A 26,414-nucleotide genomic window follows, 5' to 3' on the forward strand; every position below is an offset into this window, starting at 1 on the left:
GGTATATGTGATGAACCAGTGAGGACGTAAGATAGAGGGGCTCCTCTTGTGGCGGCGCGACTAAAAAGAAGAGTGTGAAAGGAAAAACACACACACATATATATATATATATATACACAGTAAAACTCGTGCACAGACACACACACACAAACCTCATATACGAAACACAGGAGCGGAAACGAGTCGAATCCTACTTCAAATTCTCTTTCCTCTCGGCTTGTCGACCGGGGAAAACAAACCGACCCGAGGCACAGCGAATGGGGATTTACTAATTAACTACTTACACACAGAGAGATGCACACCTCCTCCGCTCCCTCCCTCCCTCTGTCAGTTCCCTCGGTCGAGGTTGTTAGTGTAGTGCTGCTTCCACGGTCCCCGGCTCGGTGCGCTACTGGAACAAACGCCTGGAGAGTGATCTCACACCTGGGTAGACTGCTCACGCTTTGGCTGTTGAAAGAATACTGAACTACTGGGCAAAGACACTTGAGGTATGTCATCGTCTATAACGCCATATATTTGGCCGTCAAATGTTTTAGTTTTAGAAAAAGTATATGATTGTTTGTTTGTTAGATTTTGGATGTGTTTTTTTTTATGAGTTTACTTTTTGTAACAAACCAATATTATTGGGATTATTATTGTTATTAGGCTGAGCTTTTAACACAATGCTACTTTAGATTCGATTAACTATCTATATCATTGTTTATTTTAGTTTTGAAAATTACTAGTTGGCTTCCAGTATGGATATAGTAGCCTACCTGAAATAGTGAACAATCATAAATAGGCTAGATTTTGGGGAGTCACCTCTGAGTCTCCCGTCTTCACCAGCCCAGCATGCATGTGAGGCCACTGCTGCTCTCCCGTCTTGCGGAGGGGGAAGTTGTCTCCCGCGCAGAGCTGTCTGTGCTGGCCCGGATTAGCCGTTAAGTGTCTCTATTTGTTAACGCTGTACGTCTAACCCTCACCCCCACACCACAGTATCAATCAGTCAATTAAACAGGCACTCACACGGCTAGCAAGAGGCGTCTAATGTCGGCTATGCGCAACCTGGTCTCCGTCTCTCTCTCTCTCTCTCTCTCTGTGTCTGTCTGTATGAGTGACACAGCCTAATTTACCTTCACAAAGTGTATGTAATGTTTGGCCGCAGTTGCATTTATCTGTGTCATCTTTTTCACGCTCTCGTGAGCCAGGATGCAAATACATATGACATGTCAGGGAAACTGTGATTTTGGCAGACCCATTCATCATTGCGCGAGTAGAAGTTTGCGGATGATTGTAACAAAACGGTTGGGTATCCAAAATCAGACCTAAAGTTTGTGTTTTAGGCTTTAGATAATAGCCCTACAAATGTATCACTAGCCACTTTAAATAATGCCACTTAATATATTGTTTACATACCCTACATTACTCATCTCATATGTATATACTGTACTCTATACCATCTCCTGCATCTTGCCATCTTTATGTAATACATGTATCACTAGCCACTTTAAACTATGCCACTTTTATGTTTACATACCCTACATTACTCATCTCATATGTATATGTATATACTGTACTCTATACCATCTCCTGCATCTTGCCATCTTTATGTAATACATGTATCACTAGCCACTTTAAACTATGCCACTTTTATGTTTACATACCCTACATTACTCATCTCATATGTATATACTGTACTCTATACTCTACAGCATCTTGCCTATGCCGTTCTGTACCATCACTCATTCATATATCTTTATGTACATATTCTTTATCCCTTTACACTTGTGTGTATAAGGTAGTTGTTGTGGAATTGTTAGGTTAGATTACTCGTTGTTTATTACTGCATTGTCGGAACTAGAAGCACAAGCATTTCGCTACACTCGCATTAACATCTGCTAACCATGTGTATGTGACAAATAAAATTTGATTTGACATGTTTACAACGCTGTTATTTGTTGTGATAGGGACACCATACAGTTGGAAATAGGCCAGGCAAATTTGGATGTGCACTTGATTTTTTGGAAAAAATAACACGTTTTATTAGAATACAATCGATTATGTGATTTTAATCGCAGTTTAAATAAGTGGTATCGTGAGTTTATTTGCTTTTATAATTCAGATGTGAGTGTGTGCGAGAGAGAGAGTTGTGTGTGTGCGCGCGCTTTCGTGTTTAGCCTAGGCAGCGATATAGATGCAGAGAAAATTCTCAAATCTTTTGGAATAATCTAGCCTCTGTTTGACTTGATTTGCCCCCCCCCCCCCCCCCAAAAAAGTTGTTTACCCCGGTGAAACGTTGATGCATATTTATGGGCACCGTGGGTGTACCTTATCAATTATTTGTGCCAGTACATTTCTAGATAAACAGTGTTTATAAATCAATAGATGCATGTAACTATTCCAGATTAAGAGAGAGATCAATAGGTCCACCTAACCCGACCGAATGTTTATTTTTTCTCTGTTCAATTATTCAATATATCATCTAACTTTGCACAACTTTGCCACTGCTCACAAGCATCTACTATGAGTTGCTGAGTTCAAGGCTTAAATTAAAGTTGTCTTAATTTTAATAGACTATAGACCTACTCTTCTAATCGTATATTGGTTTGCATTGCTATTACTATGATATAGACGTGACAATGGTGACGACAATGACAATGCTGTGCATATGGAATAATGATAAGAGCCTAATAATAATACATTTAATTTAATTCAGCGTCAATTACGAAAAATAGTGTACAGAAATAGTTAAGTGTCGATTTGTATCCATGATAAAAGGAAGGCAGAAAGCTTGGTTAAGGATATATTTTTGATAGACTAAATGTCCGAAATTGTGAAAGTAAAAAAATAACAAAAATTCCCTGCACTCTCATTCAATGAAAAATATATTAGAATTCAATGTATATTGTTTACTTAGAAAGTTACATTCTTTCTATATATTTTTTTGTCTTGGTTTAATTTTTGCAGTGTTTAGGTGGAAGTGTCAAACCTCGTTTTCTCTCATCTCCAAACTGACCATTCATTTAATTATATCCGCGGTTTGTGCCGCCTCTTCCCGGTTGCCTCGATCTTTCTCTTGTCAATATTTGGTGGAAATATTTCCGACATTAAATGGCATTTGGGGAAATCTCTCCTCACATCCCTCACCCTGCCCTCCCTCCCCCTCATCTTGAGTTTGGGCTTGAAGTTCTTCGCCTGTCCAATTAGGCTACATTTGTTATAAGCTATCGGTTATTTTAGTTTAAGTTGTTTCTAACTTAATTCGAATCGATTAAATAAGTTAATAATAATAACAACAATTTCTCACATTTTGGTAGGCCTATTTGTGTGCCGTTTTGGCAAACACGTAGGCTATATTATTGTTATTATTATTATTATTATTAGTAGTAGTAGTAGTAGTAGTAGGCTAGTAGTATTATTAGTATTGTTCCCTTTTAATATATTGCAATAATGACAGATGTAATTGTTACAACGTTAAAACGGTATCTTACAAAATAATCAATTCTAATCCCATGACTTTCTGGTACAAAACTAAAATAAAGGCATACAACAAAGGCATACAACAATATAATATGTCGACAAGGAACTCCAAAATGAACGATTACATTTTAAATATATTATAATTATTCAATGATCAATTTAAAGTATGTCGCCTACAAAATGGCTGCTCATGCAGGTGTCCAAAAAGTCTGTGATATCGAGCTGCCGTGTTGCCTGGCTTTAAAGTGACCTGTTGAGGTCAATATCGTCATGTTAATCAATCCACTGAGGAAAATGCATAATCTGACATTTCTCCACTTCTAAATGTAGAATTTTCCTGGATAATCTCTTGATAATGTTCCCATACGCACCGTTACACCTTACATCGAGGAGCCATATCAATAATTTCACATATATGAACCTTTGGATACACACAGAGGAAGGATAATATATTTAAATTCAGGAAATGCATTTGTAGAATTAAAGCAAATTTAGAAGGTCAACCATTTGCCCATGAATAGCACCGCTATTCACCTTCTCATTTAGTTCAGGCTCGGTACCAGTGTTATGAATGCCTCGTAGTTGAATGTTGCTTCTCAACCACAATCAACTTTCTAATGCTAATAGCACCATGAAATATTTGGGGTAAAACGCCTAGGCCTACTTGGAAATGAGCGCCGTGTGGTTTGATTTCTGAAAACGTTATTATCCTTAATGTCTTGCATCTGGAAGCTAATTTGGTATGATCGAAGTGCAGCTAGTTAGTGCGGTCAATACAGAGTCGAGGAAGGCAAGCGCCCTATCGATAGTGTATGAGACGCTAGGAGGCCCACTTCAGTGATGATGCGCGGCATTCAATTCCAGGGAATACTCGTTGCCTGAGCCAGTAGGCTACCCCTGTTTCATCTCACCAGTCCACCCGTCTCCTCTCCTCTCGCCATGACAGTCAAGAGTAAATAAGGTGATTGATCGGATGGGTAGAGTGGTTCCACCTGTCATTGTGCTCTTCTGTGATGTAGAGGCTGAAGTGGCCCTCCCGGACACAACTCAAGTCCCAGGGACGGTTCTATTCAACTGGAAGAAAGCACGAATATCTTCCACTTGTCATGTGTTTGATTATTTCTTCCCCAAGAGTGTCTTCTCTTTTGGGGAAGCACTAGGCCATGATGAGGCAAATTCATAGCCAACACGACGTGGTGTTTGTGTTTGACGTGGTTATAGGGCCAACAATAGGCTACATACGGAATTAACCTTAACTCGTTTATTAAATTAAATACATATTTAAATGGCTTGAATCACAAATAAATTGAACGAAACTATTCATTTTTTAGTGTAACATCACTACGCGGGACTTCCTTCGTCTCTCCGTCCGGAACCAGCGCAGTCCAAAGAGGTCCAGTTCAGTGGGGTGTTTGGAGTTCGGGCTTCGGCCTCAGGTGCATCTCTGAGGCGGGGCGACGCGGGAGTCCAGGTTGGTGGCAGCCCGCTCCATTGATGACAATATCCCTTCTAGCTTGTCAGTTAGGACTACTGTCTCTCACAAACTGAATGTATTTACCAATGTTTATCCGAAAGGAATCATGCTTTTTATGTTTAACATTTTTGGTTTATTATTCAACTATAAATAAGACCAAAATCCAAAATAGACCTATTGACAATACTTGTTATCATGTCAATAAAACATTATAGCTAAGCACCGCAAAAAGGGAAAGTAAAATGATTTTCTCATTATAATTGAACCAATGTGACTGCACCTCATACTGAATGGGTTTCACAATTCCCTTTGAGCTTTGATCAGCACTGTCTGTCTAAAGTGATAAGCTCAATAATGAATAAAAGCAAAGATATCGAAGCCATTTTGTTTCGTATGTTATAAGAGAAAAAACGTAGTTCTCTTGACCTGATTGTATAATGCAATATGGGTAGCAAAGCTCACAATACCTATAACCTCTCTTCAATGCATACAGTTATCCCCATACATACTGCACCTATAGGACAATTGAAGGACTATTCAGTCCCTCTCCCTGTGTCTCTCTTCCTACCCCCCCCCCCCCCCCCCCCGTCCCCGTCCCCATCTCCTCTACCCCCTCCCTTTCCCTCATCTCTTTCCCCTCGCCCCCCTACGCCTGTCCCCTCTCCCCGGCACACCTGGTAACTACAAACTTGTACACAATAATAACAGCGAGATGTATCCATCTATCTCTCTCTCTATCTGGCCTGTCTGCAGTTAGTGGAGTGGCTGAGAGACTCGCAGGAGTGAAAGGTCAGTTAATCGATGGCACACAATTTGACAAATCCCAGCGACTCTTATCATCCACATGGCGTTTAGGGCCAAAGGAGAGGAGAACCGCAGAGATAAATGTTCAATCCTGACTGGAGAAAGAGAGGAAGAGGAGAGAGCGAGTGAGGGAGGCAGAGAGAAAGAGAGGAAGAGGAGAGAGCGAGTGAGGGAGGCAGAGAGAAAGCGGGAGGCAGAGAGGGAGAGAGGGAAGGACGGAGAGGGAGGTATGTAGAGAGGGGGGGGGGAGAGAGAAAATAGAAAAGTAAATGGGTTACAGCCAAATGGGCGTTGAAGTTGTAAGTGGAGGGACATAGCCACATGGACATAGCCACATGGACATAGCCACGTGGACATAGCCACGTGGACATAGCTATGTGGACATAGCTATGTGGACATAGCCACGTGGACATAGCCACATGGCCATCTCTACTTCTACATTATATTCACACAGATAAAGTTAATCGATTCATGCTCTTTCATTATGTTTCCTGGATTCATTCTGGACAGTAAGAGTATACTTAGAAGTTGTAATGGTTTTGACCTTATTTTTGGCAGCTTGTGTAAACTTAGTTAACTTAGTTAACATACAGTGGTATTATCTCACAGCTATGTCTGTCCCCCAACGTGTACAGTTAAGAAAAACAAACCTTGTATGATTGGCAGATTTCTGAGGCAGTAGGATGTTAGTCCAACAATAAGACCGAGCAACAAAGAGGAAAATTAGTTTTAGAACACAAAGCTAGTCGGAGACTTTTCTTCGTTTAAAAAAAAAAAGTGTCAGTGGTTTAGAAATGGACCCACTTTCTCTGTCCTCACGCCCTTGAGAAGAATGTCTGAACTATAGCATGGCCTCAGTTGATTAACCTTCTGCTCTTTGAAAGGACTTAATGAAATTGCTCAACCCAAGTTCATTTTCTTTAGGGGGTTTCTTTCGCTGAGTCATAATTATCGCTTTGACAGTGATGTCAAAAAAACGTTAATGCTTTGGTGGACTTTTCTAATGGATAATCCTTATGCGTGAAATGCATACTGCTCTTTCTATCCAGACATTGACACAGGTGGACTGATGGTGGAGAGAATACAGTAAGAGAGACTGAGAGATGGCATAGAAAGACAGATGGTTGGAGAGGAAAGAACAAGAGACCGCGGATAGAAAGACAGACAGACAGACAGACACAGCGACAGACAAAGAGCAGACCATCCACCAGACACACTGACTTCCAGACTGTGCTACTGTGTGTGACTGAGGGAGCTGCTTGGCCGAGCATCCAGACACACGCTCATGTCCCTTCCCGCCGTCTCAATACGAGCTCAATGTCATTCGATTGAGATTAGTCGCACTGGCATGACAGCAGATCCCTAGTATTGCCAAAGCACTTAGGAGGCAATGACAGGCCCACATCGATGAGTGCTAACACACACACTCACACTCCAACATGCCATGCAGGCAAGACAGACAGTGAGAGAGAAGGAAAAAGAAGGAGAGAGGGAAAGAGGGAGAGAGAGCTCATAACTGGCAAAACATCAACAACTGGCAAAACATCAACGACTGTCAAGAAGAAGCAGTGGGCAAGAACTGTAAAGAGTGTAAAATAAATGGTAAGGGTGTTGGAGAAAAGATGAGGTGGGTGGGGTAAGATGGGTGACTCAGACAGAGAGAGATGAGGTGAGTGGGGTAAGATGGGTGACTCAGTAAGAGAGAGATGAGGTGAGTGGGGTAAGATGGGTGACTCAGTAAGAGAGAGATGAGGTGAGTGGGGTAAGATGGGTGACTCAGACAGAGGGAGATGAGGTGAGTGGGGTAAGATGGGTGACTCAGTAAGAGAGAGATGAGGTGAGTGGGGTAAGATGGGTGACTCAGACAGAGAGAGATCAGGTGAGTGGGGTAAGATTGGTGACTCAGTAAGAGTGACTCAGAGGGAGAGAGGATGAAGACGAGTGTATACAAGTGATGTACGGGAAGTGGGGAGATTTACTAGGAGAGAGATTATTAAGTCAACATGTCCTGGGTCAGTCATTAATCCGATTTAACAGCAATTAAGGTGAGACTGATTCCTTCCTAGCGAGGAGGGGGAATCACAGAGGGAGGAGAATTAGAGGTGGTAGGTGGGAAGGGGAAGCAGCTTTACTGGCAGTATCAGTCAGTACTCCTCCACAGATGGAGCAACCATAACAAGTTCACCCAAGCAACCACCACACCCCACATAATACAGCTCTATTCTCAATAGTCAGCTATAATCAAAACTATGACCTTGTAAACAGGCGGTAAACATAGGCCGGGATTCAACCCTTTGTCCTCAATGCAGGTTGTAAAGGCAATGTCACTGCGTCCACATTCAAGGTAAACTCTGCATATGTTGAATCCCGGTCTTCTATCTAATACAGTGATGTAGGAGGTGGAGGGGGAATCTCTTTCCACTGAAGGTGAGAAAGAGGAGAGCAGAGAGGAGGGTAACTCCGGTGCATATAGATGAAAAGTAGGCCCTTTTCCCCCTCTCCTTCCCCCTCTCCACCCTCAGCCCCCAGCCGTCGTGCTCTGCTCTCTGGGTTGTGTTGTTCCAGATGTGTATCGGGTGCTGGGGTGGACAGAGGGCCCCGTCGTCCCTGTAGCATTGGTGCGTCTATTGGGAGATTGTGGTCCTGATAGCTCTCCCGTCTGACACATACACAACAGAACATAAATCACACACACACATTATCTCTCAGGCTCCTTGTGTCTATCTGTGTTACTCACAGTCTTAATGAGAAAGTTGTTGGCTTTAATTGGATTGGGTTGCATGATGTTTGAGATTTAAATGAAGTTGTACCATTATTTACCATCCTTAAAACAACCGTAACACACCATTAGGGCTCCACAGAATGGCCAGTGCATTGAGATATACAGGGTTCTCATTCCCATTCTATGGGTATACATTCTATTCTATCCTATGGGCCACCCAGTCCATGTATGATACCCCCAGTAGCAGTGCGTGGGGTAAAATCACTGGAGAAGCCAATCCAGAAAAAAGTCATTTTACAACCTTGTGATAATTGTGTTGTTTGTTCTATAATCTGTTAGTTCATATGCCTTGACACTGTGATATACTATAGACCTATAGCCGAGACAATAGGAAGACACAGTGGCAGAATAAATTCAACCGCACATTTGTTTCATTACAAAACCGGAGAGCAACATCTGTCCGGTGAAGTCCACAAAGCATATTGCATTTAACAAACAGTTACATGACCTACAGCAGGGTCAATCAAGTTAATATTTCTGACATTTTCGAACTACTGAACAACTATTGATTTAGAACAGTGGAGTTACTGCAGGTCCCAAAGAAAACAGGAGCCTCCACTATTCCAGAACCATTTACACTTCAACATTTCAACATCCTCAAATCACTGATGCTTAGTCTAATACAGTTGCACCTAAAAGATTCCCGAAACAATTTAGTCCAATCAACGTAAGCTAAATATCGTGTGTGTGTGTGTTTCATATTGCCTAAACGGTCTATGACTGTCATATAGTAATGTTATATGCTTTAAGTTGTTGTTGCTCTAGGCTACCTGGCTAAAAAACTTGCTTGCTAGCCTAACTTCCTTTCATGGGCTACGATGTGGCAGGCCAGCTAGTTAACATTAGCAAACTACATGTAGTTACATGTTGAACTTCTATCCTCTCAGGCCAGGGGTACAATGTATGATTTTATAGTTGATCAGAATGGCCGTTATAATCATTAGCCAGTATAGAGAATTTAAGTAAAACCACAAGTCCAAATCCATATCTCCATCCATGGCTAATTTAGGAAAGGGTCGGTTTTAGCTAGCTAGCTAGCTGGCCACCGGAGGACAACAACACAATGAGATGCAACAATTAAACTTTTTCTGTCAATGCGGTCTAAGGCACTGCATCTCAGTGCAAGAGGCGTCACTACAGTCACTTGATCTGAATCCAGGCTGTATTACATCTGGCCGTGATTGGGAGTCCCATAGGGTGGCGCACAATTGGCCCAGCGTCGTCCAGGTTCGGCCGGGGTAGGCTGTCATTGTAAATAAGAATTTGTGCTTAACTGACTTGCCTAGTTAAATAAAGGTTAAATAAAAATAAAATACAAATACCCTTGCCAGTTTTTTTTTGGTGCATCAGAACCATTCACAGTTGAGTTCACTTAGTTTAGCTGAATGGCTAATATTTTATATATTTTTTATCAAGGCTTACTGGCTTCCCTTTCTTGTTACAATGTCATACTCTTTCTGACCAGACAGCATCCGATAGATATGCTACACATACTGAGACAGAGGAGTGCTGTTTTGTTTGCTCAGATGCTTTCTCTGGTGAGATACATCCAGCCTCTTGCGAATTGAAGGAAATGTATGAGACACAGAGAGACGAAAGATAGTATGTTGTTTTTCTTTTTTGGGGAAGGCTGGCTTCCCTTGGCATCCATGAATACACACCACTGGATACCCCAGATAGAGAGAGCATTACATTTGGCCTGTGTTGACAGAGGGAGGTTGTATTGACTGGCTCTTGCAGGGGAGGCGTGTCCCCAGCCCTGTCTCCAAACCATTTGTGGCGTTTAATACACTGTAGACGAGGTCTCCCTAACCTGTACACTGCATGCAGCAGCCGTAGGAATCAATATGCACTAGTCTAGACTGAAACGGAGCATCTGACACAGAGTGAAAGAGGGAGTGAGGATGAGAGAGAACGAGGGAGGAAGAGGGAGAGATAAATAGGAAAGGATATACAGGGAAAGAGAGGAAAGGTCAGAGGAATCCAGGGAGATACAGAAAGGAGACAAAAGAAGAGGAAATGATCAGAGACATGGTTTGAAAAGCATGGAGCCAAAGAGAGGAGAGAGAGAAAGAGAGAGGGATGGATGGAGAGGGGGTGGAGTTAGAGAGCCGTAGATAGTGAAAGAGAGCAAGCGATAGAGAGACAACAAGAGAGCGCCGTCAGTGGCTGAAAGAGACATTAAGCCAAGAGAAACAGGGATGGAGACACCAAAAAGAGGAAGACAAGGACACAGAAGAGGATACACACAGGAAGAAAAAAAGACATAAGAGAAAGAGAAGGGCGGGAGAGAAATAGAGACAGAGGGAGAGGAAGAGAGTGAGAGAGCAGAGGAAGAGCATGAGAGAGGGGAGAAAAACAGAGAGAGGGGGGTAAAATTTCCATCAGGTTTTCAATTGGGTTGGATCAATAGTGTATTAGAGCTCACCTTGACCCTGTCTCTCCCCCTTCTCCCTGGCCCCCTTCTCCCTGGGCCAGCACACAGGCCAAGCTACTCTCCCTCACAGCAGGGGGCGGAGAAGGGGAGAGATTGCATTACGGCCTCCTTTTCTTGGACCAAAGTGGCAGAAAATGGCACAATAAAAAGAGGGATAGAGGACAGAACAAAAGAGAAACAGAAAGAGGAAAAGTGAGAGTGAGGGAGAGGGAAAGAGAGTTGTGGGGTGGAGGTGGTCCATACTGGTTGTTGTGTTGTGTGTGTTGGCAGACAGTGACTATACATGAGGAGATCTGACTGAGGGACATATAGGCAACAGAGACCATGCATGGGAAATGAAAGCACTGTGGCCATATAGGCTGCAGCTGGTTCTATTTAGGAAAACAGATACATGTGTACTCTGATGCACTCTTCTTTACATTGGGACTGTACAACCTTCACTATATGGCACCATTCTGTTGTATAGGGTTCTGTCTTTACTCTTTTGGACCTCCTGTTGTATTGTGTCTCATAGGTTGATTTATTACATATGGTCTCCATGACATGAATATAATGTTGAGCCAAAAAGCAGTTGATTTGTTGTCCAGACATTATTTTCCATCTTTACATTGTGAGTTTCTGAATCTTAGTTTGGCCTGACAAACGCACATACACGTACGTGCGCTCACACACACACGCTCACACACACACACACACCACATCACAACACGAGGACACAGTACTTCACATAATTTCAGGGGACAGAAGCAGGGGCAGAGGGAGCGAGGGGATGGGGAGAGGTTGAATGAAAAAAATTGATCCAGGAATTTAGCATTTAGACACAGTTTACAAAGCGATATAGAGGGGAGGCGTGGGAGCAGAGGGGAATATAGGGGGAGGACACTTAACTTTACAATAGGTCAGCTTTGCCCAATTGACTAACTGTAACCCCGGCGTAGGTTAGGATGTACTGTAAATACCCGCGTGGTGTAAATAATTTCAGACGTGTTTTTGTTTTATAGAATTTAACTAAAACGACAGGGTGCTCGGAGGAAGTTGGCAGGTATTTTTTTGTAGAATCTCAGTTTATGTTCCCGTTAACTTGCCCATATGGAAACTAGCCTTTTTCACTCGTTCCCGTTTAAACTATTCCATTATATATATTTGTTGTTATTGTAAATAGATGCAGACCACGTCTCAATAAAGGTTTATAAGGAGAAACCAGCCACTAACCTCCCCACATTTCCTAATGTTGTTCCCATTGTCACCCATCCACACTTGGGCGCACATGTACATGCAGGGACTCTCAACAACACACTGTCCCTCTTGCCGAGGGGGGAAAAATAGGGGAAAAAAGGAGAGAAAAGAAATCGATCGCCGGGGATAGCGGTGCGCGTCGGAGGATCGTATCTTGTCAAAATAATATATTACCCTCATCCCCGGCTGATCGATGCGGTGGATTAGGGACGGAGGGCTCCCTCTCCCCTCTTTCTCCCTCTCTTCCTCCCCGGCGCTCCGTGCAGTTTAATATTTACCTTCGTGAAAGAGCGGCGGTGACGGCGCTCACTCCTAATTGATTCCGACACTTGGGGCTCTCTGTTTGGGCTGCAGATGAGAGAGGGAGGGGTTTAGAGAGGGAGGGGTTTAGAGAGAGCGAGAGGTGTAAAGCAGCAAATGGACAAAAAATGAAATGAAAATACCTACAACGAAACAAAATACATTCTGAAGATTGACAGCAGTGACTGAATGGAAAAAAGAAAGGATGAGAGAGAGATCATAATCAGATGAGCTCCTGCATTTCTTTAAAAATGATAGTTTTAGAGTTATATAAACTTGAAAGGCTATTATTCCAACGCTATACAGCAAATGCTCTGGAAAACTGAAAATTACCATCCAATGAACAGTGAACAGCTTCTGAGGCCCAAAGCCCTTTAAGCTCAACAATGCAGGAGAGTCGCACTCCAACCAAATGGAGAGGCCTCAGAAGCTGTTCATTACTAAGTGAGTAATGTTTAGTCTGAAGCTATTATTTATTTTCAAAAGCCAAGGACTGAATGTAAAATTATTATTTTTATTCCTTTTTCTCCCCAATTTCGTGGTATCCAATTGTTTAGTAGCTACTATCTTGTCTCATCGCTACAACTCACAGGCTTGGGAGAGATGAAGGTTGATAGTCATGCGTCCTCCGATACACAACCCAACCAAGCCACACTTATCACAGCGAGCATCCAACCCGGAAGAAACACCATGCACCTGGCAACCAGCCAAACCCTCCCTAACAACGCTAGGCCAATTGTGCGTTGCCCCACGGACCTCCCGGTCGCGGCCGGTTTAGACAGAGCCTGGGCGCGAACCCAGAGTCTCTGGTGGCACAGTACAGCGCCCTTAACCACTGCGCCACCCAGGAGGCCCAAGGCTGCCAAGCTTGATACAACACTAATTAGCACTGAGGTGTCAAAGCCCTTTAGCCCAACAATGGCAGGAGAGTCGCACAGTCTACTCCAACCAAATGGAGAGGCCTCAGAAGCTGCCTACCACTGTTCAGAGGTAATAAATATACACTACCCTGTGTATGTAAATAATGATAAGGCAAGAAGAGATCACAAAATTAAGCTTCGTATGGATAATCAAGAGACACTTTTTGCTGACTATTATAAAAATGGGAACATCAGCAACCTCATCTTCCACACAAACCATCCCCTGGCATGGCACAGAGCTATATTAGCACACTACCCCTCTGTTAAAAGGAAGGGGGGTTAACGAGGGGTGGAAACTCAGGATACTAGACAACGAGGACTCTGAGTCAGCTAATATAAATCTCTATAAGTCTGGAACAGTATTGCTACAGGGCAACCCCAAACAGTTTCAGTTGGACTTTCACCTAATCAAAGAAGTATCCCAGCAGGAGAAGCTCTCCCTTGAGATAGATACCCCCGCCCTGAGCGGGTCTTAACAGACCTCTTCATTATATAACCCCGCAGACGAGCAACCCCAAGTGGAAAGTCAACCTCCCAGCTCAGAGTACTACCCCCTCATTGAAAGGAAGGATACATTTACCCAGCTGGAGGTAAGGCAGGTGGAGCTGGAACAGGAAGTGATTACACTTCAGTCAGCACAGACTCGGACAACAATCCAGCACAACAACACCCCCTTAACCAGACCCGGAGAGCTGGAGGTAGAGAGAGACATATCTGCACTCTGGACTGTGGTGAGACAACTTCAACAATATAAGAAGCAAGAGCAGGAGAAGAACAGAGCACTATAGAGGATAGGATCAGACTGCTTGAGGGGAGGGTGAGGGGGATGGCGTGTGACAGAGAACAATCCACTAGAGAGGTGGCCACCCTGGCAGAGAAGCCAGCAGAACCACACAACTCAGCTCCCAACAAAAGTCTCGACACCACAGCAGAACAGTCCACACCAGACCCTGACCATAGCGTCGAGATCACAACAGAACAGACAAATGAAGAACCCCAAGCCCAGGGGATCTCACTCCCTCTGAGCACCCCTCTGTCAGCCACCCTGATAGCCCTCCTGACAACCCCCCCCCCCCCCCACACCCACTGAGGACATACACAAGACACAGATTGTACTCCTTATGGACTCAAATGGGAAATATATAGAAGAAAATAAACTTTTTCCCAAAAGCAGTGTGTCTAAACTTTGGTGTCCAAACACCCAGCGCTCCCTAGACCTTCTGTCTGAGGACCAACTAGGTTCACCTAGCCACATAATAATACACATAGGCACAAATGACATGAGAACACAGCAGGAAAGGGTGGCCACAGCACTGAAGGGAGTGATTGAAAAAGTGGTCTCCACCCTGCTACCATGAAAAAACTTCCACCCTGCTACCATACAGCGGGGGTAAACGCAATAATTTCCTGTGACTGTGCCTCAAAACCAAATGTTTACCTGGCCCACCACTCCACCCTGGACTTGAACAGCCTCTATGACCAGGTCCACCTATACAAGGCAGCAGTGCCCACCTTCGCCCGGACTCTAAAGGACATCGCTCTCAAACGCAGCCCCAACACTTCACACAGGAGCAACAGATCAACAGACCAGCGAGACAATGGACCTAGACCCCCCCTGGACCTAGAGAACACATGCCGAGAGGACCTACATCCACACCACAACACCACCAGCCACATCCCCACCCCAACCAATTGGACACTTTATGGAACACAAAGCCTTCACTATCTCATGCTGGAATATCCCAGGCCTGAGGGCATCTGCCTTTGGCTTAAAGAGCAGGAACCTGGACTTCATCAAAGTAATCGGAAATACAGACATTGTCATTCTGCAAGAAACCTGGTATAGAGGAGACTGACCCACTGGTTGCCCTCTAGGTTACAGAGAGCTGGTAATCCAATCCACCAAACTACCAGGTGTGAAACAGCAAAGGGACTCAGGGAGTATGTTAATTTGGTATAGAGCAGACCTAACTTACATTTAATGGAGTATCAAAACAGGAACAATTTACATTTGGCCAGAAATTCAAAAGGAAATGATCTTAACAGAGAAAGATGTCCTCCTGTGTGCTACCTATATCCCCCCACTAGAATCTCCATACTTTAATGAAGACAGCCTCTCCATCCTGGATAGGGAAGTCAATAATTTCCAGGCCCAGGGACATGTACTAGTCTGTGGTGACCTACACGCCAGAACCGGACAAGAACCTGACACCCTCAGCACACAGGGGGACAAACACTTGCCTGGAGGTGACAGCATTCCCTCCCCCATATGCCCCCCTAGGCACAACTATGACAACATAACCAACAAAAACGTGTCACAACTCCTGCAGCTCTGTCGCACGTTGGGTACGTACATAGTCAATGGTAGGCTTCGAGGGGACTCCTATAGCTCATCTCTTGGCAGTAGTACTGTAGACTACTTTACACTAAACCAAACAACAACACAAATAAATATCTATCCAAAATGGAGATCTATAACAAAGAACCATCAGCAAAAATATATACATGATCAAATAGAAATCTTAGAATCAACTATTAAAGACTACCAGAACACACTGACCAATTACCTTGAATGAACTACAGGACAAAATAAAAACGCTTGAACCTAAAAAGGCATGTGGTGTTGATGGTATCCTCAATGAAATTATCAAATATACAGACAACAAATTCCATTTGGCTAAACTTAAACTCTTTAACATCATCCTCTTCCCCAATATTTGGAACCAAGGACTGATCACCCCAATCCACAAAAGTGGAGACAAATTTGACCCCAATAACTACCGTGGGATATGCGTCAACAGCAACCTTGCTGCATTATCATTAGCAGCAGACTCGTACATTTCCTCAGTGAAAACAATGTACTGAGCAAATGTCAAATTGGCTTTTTACCAAATTATCGTTCGACAGACCACGTATTCTCCCTGCACACCCCAATTGACAAACAAAAAAAACAAAAAACAAAGGCAAAGTCTTCTCATGCTTTGTTGATTTCAAAAAAGCCTTCAACTCTATTTAGCATGAGGGTCTGCTATACAAATTAATAGTAGGTGTTGGGGGAAAGACATACAACATTATAAAATCCATGTACACAAACAACAAGTGTGCAGTTAAAATAGGCAAAAGACACACATTTCTTCCCACTGGTCCGTGGGGTGAGACAGGGATGCAGCTTAAGCCCCACCCTCTTCAACATACAGTGGGGCAAAAAAGTAGGCTTTGTTACTTTGGTCCCAGCTCTCTGCAGGTAATTCACTAGGTCCCCCCGTGTGGTTCTGGGATTTTTGCTTGTGATCATTTTGACCCCACGGGGTGAAATCTTGCGTGGAGTCCCAGATCGAGGGAGATTATCAGTGGTCTTGTATGTCTTCCATTTCCTAATAATTGCTCCCACAGTTGATTTCTTCAAACCAAGCAGCTTACCTATTGCAGATTCAGTCTTCCCAGCCTGGTGCAGGTCTACAATTTTGTTTCTGGTATCCTTTGACAGCTCTTTGGTCTTGGCCATAGTGGAGTTTGGAGTGTGACTGTTTGAGGTTGTGGACAGGTGTCTTTTATACTGATAACAAGTTAAAACAGGTGCCTTTAATACAGGTAATGAGTGGAGGACAGAGGAGCCTCTTTAAGAAGTTACAGGTCTGTGAGAGCCAGAAATCTTGCTTGTTTGTAGGTGACCAAATACTTACTTTCCACCATAATTTGCAAATAAATTAATTAAAAATCCTACAATGTGATTTTCTGGATTTTTTTCCTCATTTTGTCTGTCATAGTTGAAGTGTACCTATGATGAAAATTACAGGCCTCTCATCTTTTTTAAGTGGGAGAACTTGCACAATTGGTGGCTGACTAAATACTTTTTTGCTTATTTATTTTCCCTTGTGTACTTTAACCATTTGTAAATTGTTACACTGTATATATACATAATAATAACATTTGTACTTTTTATTTATAAAATTTTTATTTAACCTTTATTTAACTAGGCAAGTCGGTTAAGAACAAACTCTTATTTACAATGACGGCCTACCAAAAGGCAAAAGGCCTCCTGCAGGGACGGGGGCCTCGGATAAAAAAAGAATAAACAAAATAAACAAAATAAATACAATATAGGACAAAACACACATCACAACAAGATAGACAGAACACTACATAAAGAGAGACCTAAGACGACAACATAACAAGGCAGAAAAACATGACAACACAGCAATGGTATCAACGCAACATGACAACACAACAATGTCTTTATTCTTTTGGAACGTCTGTGAGTGTAATGCTTACTGTTCATTTTTAATTGTTTATTTCGCTTTTGTATATTATCTACTTCACTTGCTTTGGCAATGTTAACATATGTTTCCCATGCCAATAAAGCCCCTTGAATTGAATTTTATTTAGGGAGATAGATAAAGAGCAGAAGTGAAAAGGTTAGACTAATGATGTGGCGGGAGGGGGGGAGAGAGAGAGAGACGTAGTAGAAAAGTATGGATAGAGGGATGAATAATACGACAAGGATGGAGGAAATTAATGTGGAAGAGAAGGGGAAATGGAGAGAGTGGGAAATTGGACAGGAGGAGAGGAAGAGAAATGGAGGCATAGGGAACAGGGAGAGCAAACGAGAGGGATTAAGAGAGTGACGGAAAGATAAATATAAAAAGCGATACATGACTGGAGGGGTGGACATAGAAAACCTATCAAATGGAGTGTTGGGGGAAAATAGGGGATGAGGGAAGAAAAGCGAGAGAGGTGACAGGATGATATCGAGGGGGATAGACTGAAAACAGGAGTTATAGGGAGGGAGGGGGCGAGAGAGGGACATTTTTTTCCGATGAAGGAACTGGCCTGTCATCTTGTTCCGCCAGTACAGAGCGCTCCTATAAAATACGGGGAGCAGGCAGGCCACACAGGGTGACTTATGTGTATATGTAGGCTTTGTCAATATATCTTTCTGTCTTCCTTCCTCTGTGCTCCCCTTTTGCTCCTTCGCTCCCTTGCTGTCTCTTTCCAGCTCTTTCACTGTTTCTCTCCTGCTGCCTCCCTCTCTCTCTCTCTCTCTCTCTTTCTCTCTCTGTCCCAGTTGAGTAATCTCCCTTTCTCTCAGACCAGCACATCTCTTTATATCTCTCCTTGTCTCTGCGTAGTTCCCACACAGTTTCACAGGCTATGTGAAGGTTTTAATCCCATGAGGATTTATACATGAAAAATAACCAGAGGGACATTGACTTGAGCACACATTCAGTTGCCTCTGTAAATTCTCCAGGTCTGTATCCCGCTATGGGGGGTTGGCATCCTGCACACTATGGGGTTGGAGGGGAAGCATACTTGGAGCACTCATTAACTATTTCTAAACACATTAGAGCTTTATTGAAGGGGTATTCTGAGTTATGACAGCCCATGCTTTCAGACAGGACAGGCCCTGTTTAGATCCATTTCTTCTGGATTCAGTCAATTCAAAATAAGTATTGAAATTCATTTAATGGATCATCAGTTTTTCATTTTGTCTCTCTCTCACTTTTCAATTCATAAATTGGATTTCATTGTATCTCATTTGAACTGACTGAATTCAAATGTAATTGACCCCAGCCCTGCAATATGGGACAACTCTTGCCTCACCCTCATCCTCCACAGATGGCAGGCAGGTTTGGGGGGAGGACGGGTGAGTGCGAGACAGCAGGAGGAGTCTGGAACGACCCAGAATGTATTTATTTTACTGAACAACACAGAAATAGAATCCCAAATCCATTCGTGACTTGCTCTGTCTCTGTTTCATTCTGTCTTTCATTCCCTTTCCCTGTGTGTGTGTTTATTTATTTATTTCTCTCTCTCTGTCTCTCCCTCTCAGTCTGTGTATTTCTCCCTCTCTGCTCTTTATTTACCTCTCTCTCCTGCTCTCTCCGGTGGCTCAGGGAGCGGTAACAGAAGTGTCAGTTGTCATTATTGGTCTAATTCAGTAATCCGTCATCGAGGCTCACTGTATGCAGCGTATTATACGCCGGCACAGCAGGTGTACCACGCACTGAGGTGGAGATTCCATTTGACACGCACAGAGGCGAGGGCCGACGGGGGCCAGGCTGGCGGGCATGCTGTGTGTGTGTGTGTGTGTGTGTGTGTGTGTGATGCAGGAGTAGTAAAGGTCTTTTGATTTCACTGAAAACAAAGAGTTCTGAGAGGTCTCAGTACAGAGAGGAGACACAGTCACACAGGAGTTCTGAGGGACAGGGTTAACACACACATTTACACAAACACACATTTACACAAACACACTCAGTTACACCACACTCACAGCCAGACACGAAGCCAGTTGGTCAATGAATAGTCTGTAGTGCACTGAGAGAAGGAAAGGCTATCACACCTATAGCTATCAAAATTACTTATGAGAGAGGTTTCATTTCTTTGCTGACATGATGAATGAATATGCATTGTAAAAATTAACGATTTGTCTCCCATGATAGGATTATCAATATGATTAATGGTACTAGATTAATTTTGATAGTGATGATCTGGGTATTATACATCGTGATTATATTAGGAATTTCTGCTCTCCACAACATTGATTGTGTTTCCATGTTTTTTTTACTATTCACGCTTTCATCATTTATTGACGTTATGAATACACATTTTGTCATTTTTACCATCTTCTGAAGTCACACTCACCTCCAATTAGAAAGTGTCCAGGTTGAATCAAGATGACCCTAAAACTACAACTCCCATCTCATAGCACTGCAGTCCTAGTTCCCCCGGGGGTCTCAACTGGAGCAAAAGAAGACTGCGTAAATCTTCTTTAGTAAGTTTATTGTGAATTGTGAGGACAGCGTATCTCTCCTTTCGCTCTCTTACTTTTATTAATTTGTATGGGAGCTCCCACCTCTCGGTTCCCCACGGGTATGGCGGGTTTGATCACGTTCTCAACCACATAAGGCTGCAAATCCAGTAACCACTGTAAGTGTTTTAAACAGTTTAAACTATCATCATACTTCACGCTGTGTCTAGAACCCCTACACGTGTCTCAGACCACACCCTTCCCCTTCCCGTAGGCTACTTTACTTTGAGGTTGTTTATTAGGCACATGGTCACGTTCAATGGCATCACGTACAGTCTTATGTGGATATTCAGCTGGTGCATTTTTCAATCGTCTTTCAATTAAGAAAGTTTTAAGAAACAATTTCCCAAGATTAGGACTTGCGTTTCTGTAGACTACCAATTATAATGTATCCAATTTGATCTTCCCATGACCATTCTTCTAGTCTGCTATTTCGATAGAATTACGAATTGTACATGTCATTGTAATCGAGGCCAGTAAAATATAACCAAGAAGCAAACACATTTATGCTTGTAATATTGTACATAGAATAACTGAAGAGCTTAACCATCCCTAGGCAGACAAGGAACGAAAATAAATGAGGGGTTGGCCTATAATAATAACAGTAATAAGAAATATTTGTAGTACTACTACTATTAATAATAATAGCAACAATAATAATGTTAATAATAACATGAACAATAATAATAATAGTCCAATTAATTCCGTGGTTGTCAAAAAGGGGAACATTTATTCATAAATTGTGAAAATGCACATGATTCGTTGACTAATTACTTTTCAGTGGAATACTTATCAAACATCATGCTTATAAATCAAACACACACACAAAAACGAAATGTTACCACTATTTTTGTGTCCGTTAAATGATTGATATAGCTCACTGATGTTATGAGCTTGTTGTTTCAACATTCAGACATGTAGGCTATTCAAATTTCCCTTCTTATTCATCTGTAGAGTGCTACTTTTCGGTAAACATGAACGATCGAATCAAGGCGAAGAGACGGGAGGCGATTGGGGGGGGAATGAAGAGGAAAAGCACCTGTCTACTGGGTTCTGGGGTAGTTCAACCCGCCGTTTCCGTTTTGCAAAAGCTGCGGTAGCGAGGTTGTGAGACAAGACTAAGAACTTCAAACAAACCGCTAGCCCAAACCGGCGGAGGCCAATCCGGATGAAGACAGAAAGAAATGAACAACTAACCACCGTGCATTACCGTCCGACTCTCTTTCTGAAAAACAACACTCTTTCCCTCTCTCATACTTAAAAAAAAGATCCAGCAAATGGAGACAGACAGAGGGAGAGAAAGAGAGAGGACTGGGGCAGAAGGAGGGAGTGTGTTAGACAGAGTTGGGAGGTGGTGGCAGAGAGATTAATGGTCTGTGTTGATGTTTGGGGCAGGGCACTCACTGCTTTGGCCCTCCTTGTAATTCTGTACTTAATCACCATCATTATGACACAGAGAGAGGACGGAGGAGAGGGGGAAAGAGTGAGATAGAGAGAGAAAGGGGGGAAACCCAGGACAGATAGAGAACAAGGTGATCAAGGAGGTTGATGAAGGAGAGAATGATGGAGAGGGGACACAGGAAAAGAGAGCAAAGGAGAGGAGATAGAGGAGCGATGAAGGAAGAGAGTGGGTACTAGATGTGTGCTTGAAATATTACTGTATGCTTGAGTGAGCAGGAGATGGAAGATAAGAAAGGGGGGGGCGGAGGGAGGGAGGGAGAGGGAGGGAGAGGATAGAAAACAGGATGAGAGCGGGAGCAGCATGAAAGAGTACGTATTGAAGAGTAGGGTGCCGCTCTGCAGATGATGAAACGCTAATTAAAGTAAACGAGCTACCTGAGCCCTTCGACTAACCCCTTGTCACACTCTGTCAAGAGCAGAAAAGAGTGAAAGAACTAGGGAGAGATGGAACGAGGTAGTGGGAAGACGAGACAGAGATTTAGGGAAGACGGAAGTTCTTGATGTTCAATAGTTGTGCCTTTAGGTTCAAGTTTAGTTTCCAATGTTGCCTTTTCATATGAACCATTATGAACTAAACAACTAAGTTTACCCAATACCTCTTGTTATGATTATTTTCTATACTTTACATGGCATCGGCATTGCCCGAATTCAAATATCTTGGGTGATTTGGAAATAAATAGCTACCATTATCATATAGTGTATGTTTGATGTCATGCTTCTTCCACTGTATGGGTTGGGGTGGTTTAACTACATGTCATTGTGACCACGGTGTTCTTTATCCCGACCAGTCATTTTCAGGGTTCATGTTTTACCATAGCTAGTTTTTTGTATGTAGAGAGCCATGAAAACATATTAGGGAACCGCGTTATTAAAGATACTTTGTTGTCATCCTGTCACTATTACAATTGGTCCCTTGGTTGTTACCCCTTCATGATATTTCCTTAGTCCATCAAGCATTTTGGCGAGCTATATATAAATCCACCATTCATTATTTCTTAAAGCTCATATTCATTCAATTAATCCTGGGTCTAATTCGTTTATATATTTATTTAGCCCATCTCGCTATTCCTCTTTTCCTTTTTTCATCTCTCTCTCCGACGATTATCATGGCGTCTAATTAGAAATCGATGCTGTTGGGGCCGGCGGGTATTTCCGATGTGTTTGTGGACATTGAGAACAATTCCCCCGACAGAGAGAGAGAGAGCGAGAAGGAAGAAAGTAAATATGAGGAAAAAAACACACACCTCCTCAATTTACCATACTGACAAGCAACTTCACTCCTTCCAGCTATTCTTCTTTTTAAAAAGCAGTAAAAAGCAAGTAACGGAGAAATGAAAATAATATCATTTTAATGACTGGCGCGAGGGATTTGAGCGGGGAGTGTTATTAGAAGAAATAAACGATGAGGGGTATTTCAAAACGCTTGAAATGAATGAGCATAGCTCACCACTAAAATACAAACAAATGTTACCAACAACAGTTTAGAAATAAATGGTATCGGCTCGGTCACCAATGCAGTATGGAGGAGAGCATTCGCCTTCTCAGTTGCATTCTTGTTGCGTAATGTAGGTAATTATAGCCATAAAAAAACATTTTTGGCTTACCAATATTAGCCTATATATTTACTTAGAATTGCGTTATTAATATTATTATATTAATAGCTTTCTATTATTATAACGATTATTATCATTATCGTTATTATTATGGTTATTATGCCTGTATTTAGTATTCATATAGTTTGCTGAACGTTATTTCTAAATAGATATGTAAGGCATTGCAGATATTTTTTTTTTTTTTCCCTCTGCCTGACTCGGTCTGTGCCTCTGCGCCTGTCTGCTCTATTCCGATACCGATCCAGAGTCTCTTCCGGTCGGCGCGTCCGGTGGAGAGGACTCGGCAGAGGCGACGGGTTAGCACTATTACTGCCGGAGCAATCGAACCTAAACGAATTAGGAACCCCAGATGCCGGTCTGGGAGAACATTTTAAAACGAAGTGAAAATGGAATGAGGGTGCGCCCTTTTATTAGTTAAGCTCACACCAGCACCGTTATTTCTCTACCCATAATCAGTTTGCAGCTTTTAGCTGTTTTTTGTTGTTGACCCTTACAACGAAATCTCTCTATCTATCTCTCTCGTGCTGTATTCGGACTTTGTTGAATTCAATGTCAGGAAATGTGAAATTGGGGACTACATTGTCATCTTTTAGCAATAATGAAAAATAAAAGTTGTTTTTCTCGGTGTTGCCTCATATTTCGTCAGTCCCTCTGATGCTTTACTTGGCAAAGGCAATCTGCTGGTGTGTGTGCCTCCGTTTGTTGGTTTGGTATTTGAGTCAGTCGGTGCATGCATGTCTGTCAGTCCATCTCTCCATCTCGCGCGCTCATTAAACGTCCCTCTCCCCCTTCCCCGCGTGTTGTGCTCCCACTCCCGCCCCCCTTCCTCCTCGCCTCGCTCTCCCCTTGCCCATGGCTATATGATCGTGAAAAATGTGTTTACAAAACTCGCTCTCTCACAGATCAAACCGCACGCGAATCAAAGACTTTGAGAGAGAAAGAGAGGGGAGGGAAGAGAGGGGTGTGTGTAATTTTTTAAAATCTGTTTTTTTTCCTTGTGCATGTGGATGTCTGCACATGGCTCCTTTGGCAATACAATATCTTTAAGCCCAAAACAACTGTTTGTGTTTCATAGTTAAACATGAGACATAATGTAATATTGATGGCTCCTTGACACACTAACACGGTGAAACACGGCCTGTCTCAGTTCAGTTGATCATTAGTGTGTATTACACGCCAGTACAATGTTGCGCTAACAAGCACCTGAGATAAGTTGTCATCTATAGTTGAGCGTTCAGAGGTGTGACACGAATTGGTTTAATTGACAGTTGGAGAAGCATATGCTGTTTTGTTTTACTTCTCATGTTGCTGTTAGGCCAGTCGTGTGTGTGGTGCTCAGGTATGTATGGAGATGGGAGATGGAGGGAGGGAGAGTAGGAGTCTTTAGAGTCATAACAAAACAAGGGACTGAATTTAGAAGTGGGTAATACAATACAGTATTGATGGAACAATGGGGAGAGGAAGAGGAAGAAATAAAGAGAGTGACTTGGCAAGACACAGAAGAGGATGAGGAAGAAAAGAGTGTCAGAGGAGAGTGAAGGGGTAAAGAGAGGGGGATGAGAGACGGGGAGGGCGGGGCAGACAGACAAGTGGGGGAGTGATTATAGCAGGGTTTATGTATGAGCTATTGATTTAGTCGGTGGTGACTTCTTGAGTGGTTAATTCGGGAAGTGAGAGCGATAGAGAGAGTAACTCACTGACCAGGGAGGAGGAGGGATAAATAGAGAGGTGGGTAGAGAGCAGGGAAGAGAAGGATAAGGAGGAAAGAAGGGTCTGTAACAAGTGCATCTCCTCATGGGGTGAAATCATTGACAACGGCAGCTTTTATCACAATGCATCTAAAGACAGGTGTTGAAAGCAGGGAGGTACAGTGTTGGTCTCGCAGGGTGGAGTTAAAGGTGTCGTTTTTCTGCTGAACTTTGACCTCTGAATCCCATAACTGTCTGTGTCTGAAATTACACACTATTTCCTTTAAAGTGCACTATTTTGACCAGGCACTGCTGAAAGTGGTGCACACTAAATTAAATTGAATGCCATTTTGATCCCCTAATCTGACAAACCACAATGCAGGGTTTAAGTAGGCTACATTCTGTTCAACGAAGAAAATATTATGTTCAAATGTCAGATTTTTCCATAAAACAGTTGTTTTTAATGAACAAGTTTGATAGCTTTTGGTATCTTTCAAATCTCTCTCTCTCTCACACACACCTTCCCTGTTTACCTTCAGGATAGGGTGAAGTTGAGCCCATAGGACACTCATCTGCTCTATAGCAACAACAGATGGTTCTCCTGTTCTCACTGGCTTATCCTGTCTGGAGGAGTCAACATCAACCCTAACCCCAAATCCCTAAACGTAAACCTAACCATAGCCCCAATTGTAACCCTAAACATAAGCCCTAAACCTAAAATAGCGATTTCCTTGTGGGGATCAGCGAAATGTCTGCACTTGTCCGAACTTCGTGTCCCCACAAGGATAGTAAAACCAAACCATTCACACAGACACGCACACACGCACACACACCTTGCATCTGGAAGTAGTCATTTGCTGTTAATCAAACTCTGTGAAATTGCCTCACCATGAAATATATTTCGTATATATGTTTGTAGACGTAATCATGTATGTACGCATGTCTCTTTGTGTGTACTAGACGTGAATATGCGTGTCTCCGCTTGTGTGAAGTTTAAGGTCCGCTCGCCAGAGCAGTTTCTTTTCCTCTTTCTCTTTCACTCTCTCTTCGCGCAGGTTTTGATCTCTCAGCCGCGAGATCAAAGGCGCTCTCTGGCTATTAGTCAGCGCGAGCCATTGATCCCTCATCGATCCACGCGAGACACAGCCGCCCCGTGAACACCGTACCAGGCTCCCCAAAGCTCTCCCGCGCGTCGGGAGACGCGTCGGGAGAGAGAGAGCAAGCAAGGAGAGAGGGAAATCGCAAAGGGGGGCAATGTGTGTGTGCGTCTGTGTGGATTTTTCACTGGCACCGGTAGAGCCAAGCTCGAGCTTTTTCTTTGCCGCGGGACATGAAACAATGAGGCTCGAGCCGGTTTTAATAAAGCGCGCTTTCCCTCCTTTCAACTCTGGCGCTTGGCGGACGAGCCGGCAGCGGAGAGCGATCGATAATT

General features: G+C 43.0%; 1 protein-coding gene across 1 annotated transcript in view; it reads left to right on the plus strand.

Annotated features, from left to right (window-relative positions):
- The first annotated feature begins 474 nt into the window (after positions 1-474).
- Positions 475-26,414, plus strand: part of LOC139405784 (ETS domain-containing transcription factor ERF-like) — a 47,425-nt gene continuing 21,485 nt past the window's right edge. The window contains exon 1 of the mRNA XM_071148207.1: positions 475-488. The gene's annotated coding sequence lies outside the window, so the exon portion shown is untranslated. The remainder of the gene's footprint in view (positions 489-26,414) is intronic.

The sequence above is a fragment of the Oncorhynchus clarkii genome, chromosome 3 (genome assembly GCF_045791955.1).
Source record: "Oncorhynchus clarkii lewisi isolate Uvic-CL-2024 chromosome 3, UVic_Ocla_1.0, whole genome shotgun sequence".
Classification (NCBI taxonomy): Eukaryota; Metazoa; Chordata; class Actinopteri; order Salmoniformes; family Salmonidae; genus Oncorhynchus; species Oncorhynchus clarkii.